Genomic DNA, 11,517 nt, shown 5'->3' with positions numbered 1-11,517 from the left:
CCAGGACTGGGTTTGTTGCCAATATGGCTTTTATTTCATCAAGTCCGGCCGTGGCGGCATCCGTCCACTCGAAGTGTTCGGTGCGCCGAAGGAGGCGATAGAGGGGTAGTGCCTTTTCTCCCAAGCGGGAGATGAAGCGGCTTAAAGCCGCCATGCATCCGGTTAATTTTTGTATTTGTTTGAGGTCCTTTGGGATATCCAATTGTGACAAAGCTCGGATCTTGGCTGGATTTGCTTCAATTCCTCTACCGGATACAATGAAGCCCAAGAGCTTTCCGGCTGGACCACCGAAGACGCATTTTTCCGGGTTGAGCTTGATGTCATATTTTCGGAGGTTATCGAATGTAAGCCTCAAGTCGTCTACTAGAGATTCGACATGTCTTGATTTGACGACCACATCATCCACATACGCCTCCACTGTTTTGCCGATCTGGTTTGCCAGACATGTCTGGATCATGCGCTGATACGTTGCGCCGGCGTTTTTCAGCCCAAAGGGCATTGTGTTGAAGCAGAATGGGCCGTATGGTGTGATGAATGTTGTTGCGGCTTGGTCTGATTCTGCCATCTTGATTTGATGGTAACCGGAGTATGCGTCAAGGAAACACAATGAATCGTGCCCTGCGGTGGCATCGATAATTTGATCGATACGGGGGAGGGGGAAGGGATCCTTTGGGCAAGCCTTGTTAAGGTCTTTAAAATCGACACACAGGCGCCAGGATTTGTCCTTCTTTGGTACCATCACCAGGTTTGCTAGCCAGTCCGGATGTTTTATGTCTCTAATGAATCCGGCCTCCAATAGCTTGGCTAGCTCCTCTCTCATAGCATGTCTGTTGGGTTCAGAAAAACGCCGAAGGGCTTGTTTGACAGGTTTGAATCCTTTTATGATATTTAAGCTGTGTTCGGCCAGCCTGCGTGGGATCCCTGGCATGTCTGAAGGGTGCCAGGCGAAAATGTCCTAGTTCTCTCGTAGGAACTCTCGCAGTGCGGCGTCTACATCAGGGTTCAGTCGTGCCCCGATGGAAGCTGTTTTATTGGGATCCGTTGGATGGACCTGGAATTTGACTATTTCGTCAGCTGGCTTGAAGGATGTGGATTTGGATCTCTTGTCGAGTATCACATCATCCCTGTTAACCGTGGAGCGCACCACAGTCAGTTCCTCGGCCGCTAAGGCTTCGGATAGTGCCTCAAGGGCTAATGCGGACGTCTTGTTTTCGGCGCGGAGTGCTATGTCCGGATCACTAGCTAGAGTGATAATTTCGTTCGGCCCGGGCATCTTAAGCTTCATGTACCCGTAATGGGGTATTGCTTGGAAGATTGTGAATGCTTCCCGCCCTAGTAAAGCGTGATATCCTCTTTTTAACGGGGCCACCTGAAACGTGACTTCTTCGGACCTGTAATTATCCGGCGTGCCGAACACCACATCTAGTGTGATTTTTCCTGTGCAGCACGCTTCCCGACTGGGGATTATTCCTCTAAAGGTTGTGCTTCTTCGCTCGATCGGTTCCAGTCTATTTCCATTTTTGAAGGGTTTCCTCATAAATGAGGTTCAGTCCGCTGCCTCCATCCACGAGCACCTTGGTGAGGCGAAAGTCGTCCACTATGGGACTGAGGACCAATGCGGCTGGTGCTCTTGCTGTTCGGAATCTAGGTTCATCACTTGCATTGAAGGTAATAGCAGTGTCGCTCCATGGATTTATTGTTGCAACTTGATAGACTTCGGCGAGGCTGCGGAGTGTTCTTTTTCGCATATTGTTTGATGCGAAAGTCTCGAAGACTGTGAGAACGGTACTGGTGTCCTCTGTACTGTGAATTCTACAGGGTCCATCAAGCCACCTTTCCAGTAAGGTTCCATGCCCTGTAGAGGGTTTTGGCTTTTTGGTGTTTATCCCGGGTGTCCTATGATGATGCACCCTCTTAGTTCAGACGGGATTACTATTCAAGGCCGGATTATCCCAAAATTTTATTTCGGTTTTCCAGGCGCTTTCCATCGCACAGTATTTTTGTACTATGGACACCAAGTCAGCGAAGCGTGTAATATCACGACGACTTACGGCGTTAAGGATTCCCTCGTCCGTGCAATTACTGTAGAAAATTGAGATTGCATCTCCCTCGCGGCAATCCTTTATCCTGTTCATGACCAGGAGGAATCTGGCCTAGTAATGATGTACTGTTTTCTCGGGCCTCTGCTTGATTTGGGAGAGATCGCTTATGTTCGGGTGGGCGGGTGTCGTTGAATCTGAAACCTCACCCAATCCAAGATTCGGAGGCCGAAGAGTTTCCGAACTCTGAAGTTCGGATTCTTGGATGTTGTCCAACGAATCTAGCCCGTTGCCTGATCCTAAGCTCAGGTCTTGAGTTACATCCTCCTCTCCGCAGGTATCCAGCTTGGAGGGGTCGGGAATTCGGACATAGCTAGTCCTTAAAATAGATGAAGGGTCGCCGCATTGCGCCTCTAGCACGGCAACGTGGTGGGTGACTTGGGGAGAGTTAATTTCTCTTAGATCGGGTTTATGCCCAACCTGGTCGTAATCCGTAGCGACCCCCAAGGCGGCGATGCGATCCAAGAGATCATTTACGGAAGAGAGATCCATTGGATATAGCTGCTCGACGAGCTCCGGGCTGACGTGTAGGTCGCTTTTGGCGACCCGAGAGGTCACCGTCGGCGCAACAACCGAACAGGCGGTCATGAGGAAACCACCTAGCTGGAGAGTTTGGCCGACAGCCAAGGCTCCCTTAGCAACGGCGCCGTCTTTAAAGACAGGAGGAGGCATCCTTCCTGATTGCGACGGCACAGAGGAACTCTCAATGAAAGCACCAATGTCGGTGTCAAACCCGTCGGATCTCGGGTAGGGGGTCCCGAACTGTGTGTCAAGGCCGGATGGTAACAGGAGACAAGGGACACGATGTTTTTACCCAGGTTCGGGCCCTCTCGATGGAGGTAATACCCTACTCCTGCTTGATTAATATTGATGATATGGGTAGTACAAGAGTAGATCTACCACGAGATCCAGGAGGCTAAACCCTAGAAGCTAGCCTATGGTATGATTGTTGTATATGGAGTTGATGTCCTACGGACTACAACCCTCCGGTTTATATAAACACCGGATAGGGTTAGGGTTACACAGAGTCGGTTACAATGGTAGGAGATCTTGAATATCCTCATCGCCAAACTTGCCTTCCACGCCAAGGAAAGTCCCATCCGGACACAGGACGAAGTCTTCAATCTTGTATCTTCATAGTCCAGGAGTCCGGCTGAAGGTATAGTCCGGCTACCCGAACACCCCCTAATCCAGGACTCCCTCACTAGGGTTTAAGCTTCTCTCACTCTAGCAACCCATCATCTACTTATTACTTCCCAATGCCTTCCTCTAGGCCCAAACAATGGTGATGTGTCATGTAGTTGACATTCACATGACACCACTAGAGGAAAGACAACATACATCTCATCAAAATATCGAACGAATACCAAATTCACATGACCACTTATAGCAAGACTTCTCCCATGTCCTCAGGAACAAACGTAACTACTCACAAATCATATTCATCTTCATAATCAGAGGGGTATTAATATGCATAAAGGATCTGAACATATGATCTTCTAGCATATAAACCAACTAGCATCAACTACAAGGAGTAATCAACACTACTAGCAACCCATAGGTACCAATCTGAGGCTTTGGGACAAAGATTGGATACAAGAGATGAACAAGGGTTTGAGATGAGATGGTGTTGGTGAAGATGTTGATGGAGATTCACCCCCTCCAGATGAGAGGATTGATGTTGATGACGATGGTGATGATTTCCCCCTCCCGAAGGGAAGTTTCCCCGGCAGAACAGCTCTCCTGGAGCCCTAGATTGGTTCCGCCAAGGTTCCGCCTCATGGCGGCGGAGTTTTGTCTCGTAAGCTTGCTTGTAATTTTTTTCTGGACGAAAGACCTCATATAGCACAAGATGGGCATCAGAGGGCTACCAGAGGGCCCACGAGGCAGGGGGGCGCGCCCAGGGGGGTAGGGCGCGCCCCCACCCTCATGGATGGTGGGTGGCCCCCTCTGGTACTTCCTTCGCCCAATATTTTTTATATATTCTGAAACGTGCTCCCGTGAAGTTTCAGGACTTTTGGAGTTGTGCAGAGTAGGTCTCTAATATTTGCTCCTTTTATGGTCCAGAATTCCAGCTGCCGGCATTCTCCCTGTTCATGTAAACCTTGTAAAATATGAGAGAATAGGAATAAGTATTGTGACATAGTGTGTAATAACAACCCATAATTCAATAAGTATCGATATAAAAGCATGATGTAGGATCGAAAGTATGTCTAGAGGGGGGGTGATTAGACTATTTGACCAAATAAAAACTTAACCTTTTCCCAATTTTAGTTCTTGGCAGATTTTAGCTAATTTAGGACAAGTCAAGCAATCATCACATAATTCAAGCAAGCATGCAAAGAGTATATAGGCAGCGGAAAGTAAAGCATGCAACTTGCAATAATGTAAAGGGAAGGGTTTGGAGAATTCAAACGCTATTGGAGACACGGATGTTTTTCCCATGGTTCGGATAGGTGGTGCTATCCTACATCCACGTTGATGGAGACTTCAACCCACGAAGGGTAACGGTTGCGCGAGTCCACATAGGGCTCCACCCAAGGGTAACGGTTGCGCGAGTCCACACAGGGCTCCACCCACGAAGGGTCCACGAAGAAGCAACCACCCACAAAGGGTCCAACGAAGAAGCAACCTTGTCTATCCCACCATGGCCATCGCCCACACAGGACTTGCCTCACTAGCGGTAGATCTTCACGAAGTAGGCGATCTCCTTGCCCTTACAAACTCCTTGGTTCAACTCCACAATCTTGTCGGAGGCTCCCAAGTGACACCTAGCCAATCTAGGAGACACCACTCTCCAAGAAGTAACAAATGGTGTGTAGGTAATGAACTCCTTGCTCTTGTGCTTCAAATGATAGTCTCCCCAATACTCAACTCTCTCTCATAGGATTTGGATTTGGTGGAAGGATTTGAGTGGAAAGCAACTTGGGAAGGCTAGAGATCAAGATTCATATGGTAGGAATGGAATATCTTGGTCTCAACACATGAGTAGGTGGTTCTCTCTCAGAACATATGAGTTGGAATGGTGTGTATGTTCTGATGGCTCTCTCACGAATGAAGAGGAGGTGGAGGGGTATATATAGCCTCCACACAAAATCCAACCGTTACACACAGTTTTCCAATCTCGGTGGGACCGAATCAACAAACTCGGTCGGACCGAAAATGTAAACCTAGTGACCGTTAGAGATTTTCGGTGGGACTGACATGCAACTCGGTAGGACCGATATGGTTAGGGTTTGGGCATAACGTAATCTCGGTGAGACCGATTACACAAACTCGGTGAGACCGAATTTGGTAATTAGCTAACCAGAGAGTTGGTCAGGCAAACTCGGTGGGACCGATTTGCTCTTTCGGTGAGACCGAGTGGAACTCGGTGAGACCGAAAAGTTACAAAGGGGAAACACTGAGTTTACATTGCAATCTCGGTGGGACCGATTCGCTCTTTCGGTGGGACCGAAAAGTTACGAAAGGGAAACAGAGAGTTTGCAACCCCATCTCGGTGAGACCGAGATCCCTATCGGTAGAACCGAATTGCTAGGGTTTGGCAGTGGCTATGACAAGTGAAACTCGGTGGCGCCGGATAGGAAGAATCGGTAGGACCGAGTTTGGCTTAGGGTTTAGTCATATGTGGATATGGGAAAGTAGTTGAGGGTTTTGGAGCATATCACTAAGCACATGAAGCAAGAGGCTCATTAAGCAACACCTCATCCCTCCTTGATAGTATTGGCTTTTCCTAAAGACTCAATGTGATCTTGGATCACTAAAATATAAAATGAAGAGTCTTGAGCTTTTGAGCTTGAGCCAATCCTTTGTCCTTAGCATTTTGAGGGTTGCACTTTCACATCCATGCCATGCCAATCATTGAGCTTTCCTGAAATAATCATCTTGGAATAGTATTAGCTCAATGAGCTATATGTTGTTATGAATTACCAAAACCACCTAGGGATAGTTGCACTTTCAATCTCCCCCTTTTTGGTAATTGATGACAACATATAGATCAAAGCTTCGACAAATGATAATAAGCATGAAATATATTCGCTTTGAGAAGTATGTGATAAGTAAGAGCTCCCCCTAAATTTGTGCATATTTAAAATTTGCTTTGGACTGCAAATGCACAAAGAGTTAGAGTCATGGGTTACTCTTCCATGTCACATACATCTTGGTGGAGCGCTTAAAATGATAAGAATGAAATACATGCACTCATCACCAAGAATAATGAATGATCACATAAGATAGATAAGATAATAGCATTAAGCAAGCATTAAGTGTAGCTTATGATCAAACACATGATCATCAATGTCTCACAAATAATGACGTAGTATCTCAAGCACTCAAAAGCAAACAAGTTCGAAAAACCACCAAATAAAGCAAGAGAGAAAAGCAACACTCTCTCTCTCGAAGCCTATGATCTATACATCTTCTCCCCCTTTGGCAACAAGTTACCAAAAAGTTCCTAGAAGATGCAGTGCTAAATCGACGCTCAGGCTTGATCTTCAGGTGGTGGTGGAGTCCGGATCACTCCAAGGACGAAGGCTTCGGTAGATGCTGAAGTAGACGCTGGAGTTGGAGCTGAAGTAGAGGTGCTGAGGTGATGCTGGAGCTGGTGCTGAGGTGGTGGCTCTTGTGTCAGCAACTGGCACGGCAGATGACCTCGGGCCTCTGTGGCACTCTGGCAAAGGTATGAGTGGTAGTCCTGCCTCTCCTCTCCTGCATGTCCTCCTGGAGCTGCTCCACTGCAGACTGAACTTCCGTTACCTTGACATCCAGGTCATAGAACTTCTGTTCCATGATTCTCTCTAGGCTCTGCTGATTCTGAGTGAGGGTGGCCAGACTTTGCTCAATCCTCAGCGTGGATGCAATCAAGTAACCAAGCTGCTCTTTTTTGGTCTTCAAGAAGTATTCAGATGCCTCCTCTTGGGTAGGCATCTTGGCAGCTTTCTCCTTACTCGCCTTCTCCTTCTTTGCAAATCCTTGGGCAGATGATGGCTCGTTCTCAGTCATGACAACTTCATTGTCCTCGAAATCTGGACGGATGGGCAGGTGTTCCTTGTCCAACAGATATATGCCTGTGCCCATCTTGGAGTAGATGAGCTCCTGAATTTGAGGGGCATATCCGCAGCTCCTCTTTTGATCTGCTGCAGTCCTCTTAATTGTTTCCACTATGAGGCTCATCACCTTGAACTTCTGAGGCACATCAAACACATGTAGCAAGTTGATAGCATGGCCTCTGATCATCTTGTGATCTCTAGACTTGGGCAGTAAGGTGTGCCTTAGTATCCAATTGATCGTCGGGAGCCCTGACAGAAGGTAATGTACTGAGCCTAACTTGAAGGTATCAAGTGCTTCATTGGGAATTTCCTTGTACATATTGGACATGGAGTTATGGTCCATCTTCTTCTTGGCATAGATATCCAAGTCATCATCTTGCTCCTCTGGGGCATTTATGATCTGTGCCCACTCAGCCACTGTGGATTGGTACCTTGTACCCTCAGACATCCATGTGATCCTCCCATCTGGATAAAAGTGAGCTGTGGAGTAGAACTACATGATAAGCTCCTCATTCCACTTTGTGAGCTTCTGCCCAACAAATTCAGCTATTCCACAAGCATGAAAGCTGTCATATACTCCTGGGTAGTGTTCCTCCTTCTCCCTCATGTAGGTCCAGTCAACCCATCTCATGTCACAGACAATTGGCTTCTTATCTAGCAAAACAGTCTCATAGAAATCCTGCTGCTCCTTGGTGTGAAACCTGTAGTCCACTGCTGTCCTTCTCCTTGAAGCATGTGGGTCTGCTTCTCTCCATTTCCTTAGCCTTGAATCTCTCCTGAGCTTCATGTCCTCAGCCACAGGATGAGCATCGTTGTGGTCTAGGATCTTGGGCTTTAGCTTCCTTAGGACATTTTCTTCCTCTTCTTCAGCAACAGTCTCAGGCACTGGGGCCTTATTCTTTTCAGCTGCAGGAATGCTCCTTGTATTCCTCTTTGGTTTTGGCTTGGAGGCAGCTTTGGGCTTAGATGCAGTAGCCCCTGACCTTATGGCATCACCCATTAGCTTGGGTGCCTTTGGCGCTGGTGCAGCTGCCTCTTCTTCCTCTTCCTCTTCCATGATGGAAGCTTTGCCAAGCACTCTAGCCACAATCTTCCTCACCCTCTCCTTCCTTTTCTTGCCCTCAGCTGCAACTGGCTCTTGGGGAGTGGGCTTCTCAGTTGAGGCTCTAGCCTTTGACATGGGCTGCCTGCCTGCTGGCCTTTTGATTTTCAGACCTGGCTTAGTGCCTTGAGCTGGCTCAATTCTCTTGGAAGTCGCCTCTTCCTCTGCCACATAGTCCTCATCTTTGGAATCTGAAGTCCTCTTCTTCCTTTGTCTCGTGGCAGCCTTTGGCAAATTGCTAGGAGTGCTCCTGCTGCCTTCATCAGATGAACTGGAGGGACTAGTGCCCTCACTCATCACCACTTGCTGCTCTGACATATTTTGGCTATCATTTTGATCAGACATGCTACAAACTGACTGCCGACCCTGTGAATAGATTATAGAAGAGATAGAGTGGATGAGCATCACAAAATGCAGAGATTTTTGCAAAAGAATGATCCAAAAACTTAGTTTTAGTTTCCCACTGAAATCATCTCGGATCTACCGATTTTCAAACTCGGTGATACCGAAGCAGTTTTGGAACCTAAACTAGTGAACTCGGTAGGACCGAGTCACAGTTTGGTGGCAACGAGACTGCTAGGGTTTCACTGAGTTCAAAAATCGGTCACACCGATAAGTAATTCTCGGTCAAACCGAGTCTCACTTGTGCAATGGCATAAGCCAAATCGGTGGGACCGAGTTTTTCAAATCGGTGGGTCCGAGATGGTTTCGGCGGAAACCTAAACATAGAATTTTCGAATCAAACCTAATCTACGGGCATTTTGACTGGATAGAAGTTTCTCAAACGTGGCAAGAATCAATATGATCACAATGTGCTAGGAATCAGATTGAGGAATAGCACAAAGATCAAGTCCATACCCTAGTTCGGCGGGGACTTGCTACAGCGGCAACGGCGTGGCAGAATTCCCGTTGACGGTGATGGAGACCAGCGACTGGAGGCTGCTGGCGGCGAGAAGACGATCCGGAGACCACGAGGGCAGAGCAGGCTATCGCGCGGGCGAAGGGGTTCGGAGAAATTTCCAAAATTTTGCCCGTGACTATATATAGCCCGACCATGTCGGTGTGACCGAGTGGAACGACTCGGTGGCACCGAGATTCATAACTGCGTGCAGTTACTGAAACTTGGTGTGACCGAAAGGTTCAAATTGGTTGCACTGAGATCGAAAACCTAGATCAACTTAATGATCTCGGTAGGACCGAAAGTGGAGTATCAGTCAGACCGAGGATCATAAAGAGGTTTTGGAAGTTTAAGTCTATGACGAATCGGGGACTCCGAGCGCTCCTCACACAGAGTGGTTCGAATCTGACTTGATCAAATTTTGTGATGCAGCATGAATAGAGTTTGAGACGAGAAGAGCATATATAGCTAGAGGAGGTTCTTAGGCATTCTTGTCCATCCACTTGGCAAAAGAAGATAAAACCAAACAATCAAAACAACAAGTGGATGTCCTCGAATGAGTAAAATGTGCAACCAGCATGCTCACACAATAAGATGGCAAATGAAATATGTGACAAGGCATGCACAACCAATTCTAGCATCTATCAAGCAATTTGCGATGACTAGGTCATCTATATATGAGTATATTGACTTAGGAGTCAAGTGAGAACACTTGATCATAGGTCATACTCATCGTTTAAGCCCAAGTGGGGTTACCACTTTTACATAAAGCATTGTTGTGTTCACATCTTTAGAGTTGCTTTACCTCAAGTCTTAGAGTAAAGCTCCCCCTAGATGTGATATCCCCCCTAAGAGGGATGAACTAACCTTGGGTTTTGTCGATGATGACTTCATGTAGATATTGAAGATGTGGATGCTCAATGTTGATGTAGATCACTTGGAGCTGTCCATTTGAGTGAATTGCACTTTCAATACCTACATGGGTTAGTCCCACAAGGAACAAACAAGGATATCCATAGACATAGAGTGATGCACACAAAAGATGATGTCCATGAAAACTTTTTAGGTTACCTTGTCCCTTGTTTTACCAACAAGAGGGTTTGTGACTCCTTGAACTAGTGCAAGATGTGGAAGTTGATTGCACTTGTTCTTGCCAAAATGATAACAGTGAAGTATGTTGGCGGAGTCACCCTCAAGAACTCTCTAGTTCTTCTTCTTTTGGATCCACATCATCTTGATGGGAATCCTTGGAGTTGTAGTCGTACTTGATGAAGTGGAACTTGAAGTAGTCTTGGGAATCCACTTGACTAAGGTCTTAGGAGCTTCTTCAAATGCATCAATTTCCTCTTGAAGCTTGTCCTTGCCTTTTTGCTCGTAGTCTTGTGGTGGAAGATCATCTTGAGCTTGTGTCCCCTTGAAAGAAGTATACTTCTCTTGTTGAGGGACAAAATTTGTCTTGGGGTATTGATCTTCTTCCCACTCAACTCCATTGGCATTGAACTTTCGTTCAAAACCAACACCTTGATTCTTCCGGTGCATTCCTTGCTTGCGCACAATTTCCTCGAATTGCTTGCTCCCGGCAAGGCTTTTGTACACTCCTTTCTCTATAATTCCCTTCAATAAGCTATTTTCTTGCTCAAGTGTAACTTGGCTAAGAGAATCATTAGTGGAATCAAGAGAACTACTAGAAGCAACAATATTGGATTTAACATGATCATTGTTACTGCTAGAGGAAGAATCTTTCTTGTTACTAGACTTGACTTGAGGCATGTAAGTAGATAAGAGTAAACGCTTGGCAATGTAAGAAGAACTTTTCTTGCGGAGATCATCATTAATTGCTTTTAAGAACTCATGCTCTTGCTCAAGATTGAGGTTCTCAAAGCGTAATTTCTCATGAGCTCTTATAAGTTCTCGATGATCTTCGAAGATGGTTTCATGAGCTAACTTAAGAGTGTTTAGTTCTTTAGCTAGGGCCTCAATCTTCTCCTTATCATTGTCATTCGTTTTATCTTGATTAGCATGTTTAAATGGCATTTCATCATAGTATTCATCACTAGAGTTGTCACCAAGCAAATCATCACCTAACAAGTCATCTTCATCACTATTGAAATCAACATACTCGGGGTGTGTTACCTTAGGACCTTTGGCCATGAAGCATCTTCCAATTCCTTCATTTGGTGAGTCAAATATGTCGTAGGAGTTGGTTGACACAAGTGCTAGACCGGCAACACCTTCATCTTGAGTATCTTCGGAGCCGGAGTAATAACTTCTCTCGGAGTGGCTGTCGGAGTCGGAGCCGGATACCCATTCACCAACATGAGCTTGATGTCTTTGTCTTGTGTAGCTCCTTGATGATTTTTCCTTCCTTTC

The sequence above is a fragment of the Triticum urartu genome, chromosome 2 (genome assembly GCF_003073215.2).
Source record: "Triticum urartu cultivar G1812 chromosome 2, Tu2.1, whole genome shotgun sequence".
NCBI classification, from domain to species: Eukaryota; Viridiplantae; Streptophyta; class Magnoliopsida; order Poales; family Poaceae; genus Triticum; species Triticum urartu.
The sequence above is the reverse complement of the archived record's forward strand: the minus strand, read 5'-3'. Positions refer to the sequence as shown.